Consider the following 8357-nt stretch of genomic DNA (forward strand, 5'->3'; position numbering starts at 1 on the left):
GAATACGTGTCCCATAACCTTGATTAATATTTTTCCTTTATTAAATTTTTACATGGATTTTTTACTAAGGTTGTTACATATTTCCAAAGTAAGTGATTATTATTCAACTTAAACTAGCTTTGCACATATCAAGTTATCATATTTCCACTTCATTACCATGATTTTTCTCCTTAGACCAGAATGACTAAACACAAATGTATTGAACTCAAGTATGCTTCCTTTTATCCTAATTAAGTAATTCATAGTTTTTGTTTTCTCGATGAACTCTCTAAAATCTTCATAATGTATTATAAATCCAAATCTATGTAGTTTGTTGGAACTAGTTTCACAACTTTTGAATCAAATAACATTGAAACCTACTATATAAACTGTGTGGGTAAGAGTAACTTACAAAATTATCTCAATGATAGATGGATTTGACAAACGAATTTTGGTCTCTCCAATATTTGAACACGTCCATAAAATGCATCAATGTGTAGAGAAGTGGTTTCATAATAATTATGAGCATTAACCAAGCAACGATTCTATTTTAGTAGCTTCTCTATAGTACTTAATATGTTTATTTAGGCACGTTGAAGCATTTGTGATGTATAAGAATAAATTTCGTAAATATCATCTATCTAAAATGAATTAACTTATTATTCTTGGTACTCTATGATATTGTTCATGAATACTATCAACATCCCCTCACCATTATATTGCAATTATTTATATACTTTCAAAACTTCTATATTTAAATTACTAAATCATTAGATGATCATAGAAACATTCATTTAACACTATTTAATTTCTCTATATTAGGAATTTTTCTTCATCTTTTCATCTTAATCACAAAGGAATAAGGAATCTAAATTCATCATGGCTCCAACTATGAGCATAGTGTGATGGTGAGAAAAAGAGACATATCACTAGAATTTCTAAGAAGAGGGTAGATTTGCATAATCATCACTTCTTGTTATAGGAAATTGTCTTGTTCCTTTGGGATTTAATAAGTAGATGTGCTTCCATTTTCTTTCATTCTAAATACATTAGCTTCTTAGAAAATTTGGCGCACATTGAGATGGATAAGATGTTATTTCAAGGTATTAATGTTAAGCTATCTTCATTTAGCAATTGTGGATAAAAGAGAATATGTGCAAGTTAATTTCATTTCTAGATAATTCTAGTAGTTGAGTCAAATTTCTTGTGCACATATATGACAATATTCTTTCCCATGGTTTGGCACAATTAATATTTGTAATATTGGGTCTTATCATCAACATTGTTACTTTTTCTTAGGACTATATTGTTCTTTGCTTTAATAATTACATTTCTTCATTAGCACTTTACATTCACCCCATAACATCATAGCATTATTCAAATTTACATCCTTATTCAATGCCATATGTGATGCAAGAGCATCTGGCACTCTTCATTAAAGGAGGAATCCAAAGCGGAGCAAGGAGGACATGGACCATCAGAGCTAAAATAGGGGACATTTCGGTTATAATAGAGCTAGTTTGATGGAAGAGATAAGTCTCTAGAAGACTTTACTAAATGTAATCTTCCACATATGTATGCATATAAAGAAATTAGCTGAGAGATTTAAGGAGACGATTGATTGGATCCTTTCAGTGATCCGATCCAATACTCCTGTAACGATGAATCTGTGTGTTCTATATATATTGTGAGATAGATAAAGATGAGACATAGAGAAATAGACAGAAAAACTGTGAAAACAGAGTGTGGGATATAATGTAGTCGAGAGGAAGTTTGTTCTAAGGCTGAAATGCCTTAGATTGTAATCGTCTATGTATAATACAAAGTGTGTTTAAGTGTTGAATTGTGCATTTGTGTGTGTTTCTTAAATAAGTTGAATATTTTGTGTGCAGGTTTGATCGACCATCGATCACTGTAAGGATCGATGGCGATCAAATGTTAAGTAAGTTATTGTTGTATGGTGTGTTTAAAACAGAGTATGGTAGAAACCGTGTTGAGTACAGAGATCCATCAAATAGTAGAAGATCAACGACATAGGTAGAAAGGAATGGGAACCGTCAAATCGTTTAGATCGACGGACAGTAATGGTGGAAGGTGAAGAGAATCAGAAGTAGATCTGAGCCGTCGGATCTCATAGATCAACAGTCATCGCGAAGCTTAGATGTGTGAGTGTTAGCGCACAAGGAAAGTAGTTTTAAACAGTGGAAGTGGTATTTCAGGCGACCTCAAAACTATAATTGGTATTGAAGGGTGAGCACCCGATTCCACTCATCAAGAGACATGTAGCAGTGAGGAGGAGAGAGGAAACCGCTTTTCGGGTGGTTAATCCTCATGATTTTTGTCTACCCGAAATCAATGTCAACCATCGGATATGATGGAGGAAGATCGACGGTCGAGGATTGCCCTTCTGTTTCGTTGATTGGATGTAACGTCAACTGTCGAATCAAGTCCAGATTTGATCAGCAATCGCATTTAGGCAAAGTCAAATGACAACGACAGTGGAATGGCGATGTACGACATTGCGATAAGCGATATCGCCGATAGCTGATAGTGATGGAGCACCAAGTGGAGGAAGGAAGGAGTAACGCTATGGAAATGACCAGGAGTGCGGACCCGCCAATAATTATGGTTGTGGGTGTAATGTTTTTGAAGTTTCGTTTAAGCACTCGGTCGGGTTTTTTCCTGTGTTTCCTATGTTCTAATATGTTATATGGTCTCGAGTTTTAGAGGCCTAAGCTCAAATAAATGCTTCCAATAGGTTTATGGGCCCATAACCCACAGGCCTCAAGATCGAAATTTATAAAGAAAGGGGAAATTGGTTTACCCCCAAGATCCCCTTTCATCATTTGGTAGCAGAGTAGGGAAAGGTTAAGGTTAAGTTTTCCTGCGAGAAGGAAGAAGGAGTGCAAGTAGAAGGAGAGGAGGTACAGCTGATAAAGCTGGAGAGTTATGATATTACTATTGTGCAGAGAATGGCAGCCGAAGGTGAGAAGACTTGCAGCAACCTAGAGTGAGGAGTGCTCAATTGGTTCTAGAGGAGAGAAGGATGCCAAAAGACTAAGCTCAGAGGAGGAAGCTTGGTGAGGTATCACGTAGCAGAGGAAGACTGTTACTGTAGAGGTTGGTTGCAACTCATAGATGATCATGAAGGCAGTTCCACTGAGAAGTGGGTAGAATTTCTAAGGGCAAGGAGAATCATATTACCAGGAGGTCATAAATTTTTGTGCCTTGGGAGTCTGATGCAGGAGCATCTAGTACTCTTCATTAAAGGAGGAATCCAAAGCGGAGAAAGGAGGACGTGGACCATCGGAGCTAAAACAGGGGACATTTCTGTTATAATAGAGCTATTTTGATGGAAGCGATAAGTCTCTAGAAGACTTTATTAAATGTAATCTGCCACATATGTATGCATATAAAGAGATTAGTTGAGAGATTTGAGGAGAGGATTGATCGGATCCTTTCAGTGATCCAATCCACTATTCCTATAACAATGAACCTGTGTGTTCTATATATATCGTGAGATAGATAGAGACGAGACATAGAGTAATAGATAGAAAAACTATGAAAACAGAGTGTGGGATACAATGTAGTTCAGAGGGAGTTTGTTCTAAGGCTGAAATGCCTTAGCTTGTAATTGTCTGTGTATAATACAAAGTGTTTTTAAGTGTTGAATTGTGTGTTTGTGTGTGTTTCTTAAATAAGTTGAATATTCTGTGTGCAGGTTTGATCGACCATCGATCACTGTAGGGATTGATGGAAATCAAATATTAAGTGAGTTATTGTTGTATGGTGTGTTTAAAACAGAGTATGGCAGAAACCATGTTGAGTGCAGAGATCCATCAAATAGCAGAAGATTAATGGCATAGGTAGAAGGGAACGGGAACCATTAGATCATTTAGATCGACAGACAGTAATGGCGGAAGGTGAAGAGAACCAGAAGTATATCTGAGCTCATAGATCAACGGTCATCGCAAAGCTTAGATGCGTGAGTGTTAGCGCGCGAGGAATGTAGTTTTAAACAGTGGAAGTGGTATTTCGGGCGACCTCAAAACCATAAATGGTATTGAAGGGCGAGCATCTGATTCCACTCATCAAGCGACACGTAGCAGCGAGGAGGAGAGAGGAAACCACTTTTCGGGCAGTTAATTCTTGTTCTTTTTGTCTACCTGAAATCAATGTCAACCGTCGGATATGATGGAGGAAGATCGATGGTGGAGGATTGCCCTTCTATTTCATTGATCAGATGTAACGTCAACCATCGGATCAAGTCCAGATCAACGGTTAAGATTTGATCGGCAATCGCATTTAGGCAAAGTCAAATGATAGTGGCAGTGGAATGGTGATGTGCGAAATTGCGATAAGTGATATCGCCGATAGCCGATAGTGATGGAGCGCTGAGTGGAGGAAGGAAGGAGCAACGCTATGAAAATGACCGGGAGTGTGGACTCGCCGATAATTATGGTTGCCGGTGTAATGTTTTTGAATTCTGGTTTAAGGACTCGGTCGGGTTTTTTCCTGTGTTTCCTATGTTCCGATATGTTATATGGTCCCGGGTTTTAAAGGCCTAAGCTCAAATAAATGCTTCCGATAGGTTTGTGGGCCCATAACCCATAGGCCTCAGGATCAAAATTTATAAAGAAATGGGAAATTGGCTTACCCCCAAAATCTCATTTCATCAATATGAAACTATATATAAAGAGCAATATCATCACCATCAATGTAGGGAAACAGAAAGGAACAATAGAAGAAAAGAATTCACAGATAGAGACACTAGGATTGATTGAAGACAAGGGAAAAACCAACTATGGGGAAAACCATTTCAAATTATTCTTCTTATTAGATTTCCATCTAATGATTTAGAAAAAGAGAGTACAATTATGCATATCTCCATCTATGAAACTATCTAACAAAACAACTACAACATCCATGAAATGAACCCAACAATTCTTATACTCAAAACCCTCATTCTAAAGTCTATAACTGTCACTGTTTGTGGTCAATTGTTGAACACTACAATCACTAAGTGAAAATATTTAGACAACTAAAATTTCATCATTTAGGCCCCAGTCGCACGGAGGAGGAGTCATGCATGTGACTTAAAAGGTTCCAGTCACTCCTTGGAGCCTATAAGCCGATGACTGCAGTTTATAACTGTGATTCTGAAACCCTAGATGTCAGTCAAACGAAGGACGAGTTTTGTGTGTGACTGGGATGCTTCAGTTGCATGGACAAGCCTAGTAGTGAGTGACTACAGTCAATATCTCTATGTCATGTTCCTGCGACTGAGGATCAATACCCTAAAACAAAAATGCGAGCTTCAGACCCTACAATTTCATCTTCGAGGGAACATGTTCCTCCGCGGACATGCCTCAAACCTGTGCGAGCCAAAACCAAGAAGGAGAATAGAATAATGTCTCATGATGATGCCCAACTTAGGTATAGGTCACTTGTATTTATAACCTTCCAAGGGTGTCCTTTTCTTTAGGGGTGACCTTATCAAATATGCACATGTGGGATTTTCTTCATAAGTATACTTTCCCTTATTCGTTTTGAGTGATCTTTAGGTTGATTTTGGTCCTCTTGAAAAGAGGAATTAAATGAAATAATCATATCCATCAAATGAGCTTTCTAAAGTGGAATTTGACCATCTTTTCATATTTCAACAAATATAGTGTCAACATTGTCATGATTTCTCTTCTTGTAATGTTAAGGTAAACATTTTTAATCTAAACCCACTTTTAGAATAAAATATAATGCTAAGAATATGTATGAACACATTTTACAATTCTTATTGGTTTTAATAGATTAATGAACACTAATTAACCTTTTATGTTCATGCATCATAGACTCAAATAGTCCAAAATAGCCATGACCATTGCAACATGACAATCATTAAAGAATTTATCAAACAATTGAAGGCCAAACAACAGATTACTTGTTAGGAAAAAATAAAAACATGAACTCTTATACCATTGATAAAATACTCATAAAGATTTTTTTCATACAACACAAATATACTAAATTTTTCAACAATATTTTTTATGCTTATAGTTGACATTTAGAGCATCATGGTGATTACAACTCCCATAAAACCTACTGTTGCATTTCATATATGGATGCTTCCTTTATATTGATTGTGCAAAACTCCACACCATTGTAAATCTAGGTGGATATCATTGGACACTCAATTATTTCACTAGGTCAAAGCATATTTCTCCATCTTAGTATTTTTTCTACAACTTTTCGAGTCATGAACTTCTGGGGCCATTTTGAGGCCCTAAATAATGTTGTTTTGATGTGGAAAGTTGCATGCAGTAGTCGTAGGCTCAAGCCTAAGCCTAGGAAAAATGTGTACTTCTCATTTAGACCTTTCCAATGGGACACCAAGAGCACTAAGAAAATATCATATGCAAAATTTATGACCTCAGGAAATTAACATATCAACTAACCCCATCGAGTCCCATAGGCATTTTGGAGTTTCATCTCATAGGGTTGGATTTTTGGATGTTTAAGGTTTCATCGTTGTTGATTTATGTTAAAAATGACATTTTCGCCTCATTGTAAGGTGCTATGGAAAATATGCATAGTTGTCACGTCTCTTCTTAGATATAAGTGACCACCATTCAAGCAAGTTTGTTTCATTCCACATTTTTATAGTTTCATCACATTCCATTTATTATTAGAAGTCATTTTTTACTTTATCTTTCTGTTTTTTTTATAAATATGCATTTCATTTCATTCCCTTCATAAATATGGATCAATGGTATTAGAGTATCCTATTATTTATTATTTTCACTATGCATGTCCCTAATGGGTCATTGTACAAGGAGTTGGGACAAAAACTACTTGAGCCTTTGCAAGATCGTCCTCTCTCACCCTAACAACCTCCCGTGATAGAAGAAAACAAAGATGAGAGAGCATGGGATCCTATTAAATGTGTGCTCGAGGAAGCCCTTGTGTGAAAAAAAATGAGATGATGGGAAATTTTTCCCATATATTTTAAAAACTATTGACAATTGATGTAGCATCATTAAGCGACCACTTTGGAGGTGCCACCCCCTTCAAGGTACAAGTTAGTTTTGATACTCCTATATTTGAAGGAAAGATAGATGTGGATGCTCTAGAAAAATGGATAAATATTCTGGAAGGGTATTTTTATATCCACAATTTTTCTGATAGAGAAAAACTTGACTTTTAACTCTTTAACATTGTGTTGATGGTGTTGGACCCACCAAAATGTCAAGGGGATCTTCCCGGTAAGAGCCCCAGTTAGACCTTAAACCGTTTGGTGTAGAAGTCCCAGCAGTGGGTCGTATGGTAATGCCTTGACTGCGATGCCGCATAGAGGCAAGTAGAATAACTTTGTTAGCAGCAAGGGTGTGACTGATATAATGAGTCAAGGAAGGTGTATGAGAGGTTCCAACACTTCGAAAGGGGAAGGAGGTGAAGATGCGTTCTAGGTTGAAAGGGATCAGTTCCAACTTGGCTAGGAACACACAACACAAAGGACATGCACAGCTTTCGGTCGAGCAGTCCACTTGGTTGCGACAGTCAGATCATATAAGGTAAGATAACACATACATCACTCAAGGATACATCTGAGATGAGTGCGAAAATTGTTATGGCAAGGTTCAAGTGAAAGGTTTGTGTGATGTCCAGAAGAGAAGTCGACACAGACGGTGACAACATTAACAACATATGCAACACATTAACAACAAGATTCATGTAATTGCATGTGAATTACCTCATACAAAAGTACGTAAGTTAAACAAAATATATCATTAAATCAACCAGAGAAGTCCAACTACAATAACAATATATGCATGAAAATGTGTTATCTATTATTATATAAAGAAGTGTAAGTCAAAATCATACAATACATCCATGTAAACCTTCTAGCCCCAATAGTGGAACGTTACAGCCACATCCGCTTGCTCCTCCAAAGAGATGTACTAGCTCTGTGCAGTGGAGAAGCCAAGGCGCGTTAAAATATTGTCCAAGCCTTCTTCAAGATAGTCTTAGTAGAAGCTTGGCTGACTAAAAGCCCTTACAATGAGTTATGAGGGACCATTTATAGCAAAGGGTGGGGTGACCCTCGACATTCCCCTTTATGACCATTCAACTACCCTCATGACTCTTCACCTACTCTATGACTATTACATCCATTATTGACACTTGACTTACACTTGACATGACTCAACATTACAATGCACATGTACTCATGTGAGACAACATGGCTTGAGATAGCCTTGCAAGACATCACTGACACTTGGTCTGATGTGGTGAGACCAACTCTTTGACATGCTTGTGATGGTGAAGGTGGTGAGCTAATGCCAAGCTTGGTCATCCGTGATGGTGTGCATGCACCTCATGGTGAC

The sequence above is a fragment of the Pinus tabuliformis genome, chromosome 9, assembly GCF_031772625.1.
Source record: "Pinus tabuliformis cultivar Carrire ecotype Pingquan chromosome 9, CPIR1, whole genome shotgun sequence".
Lineage (NCBI taxonomy): Eukaryota > Viridiplantae > Streptophyta > Pinopsida > Pinales > Pinaceae > Pinus > Pinus tabuliformis.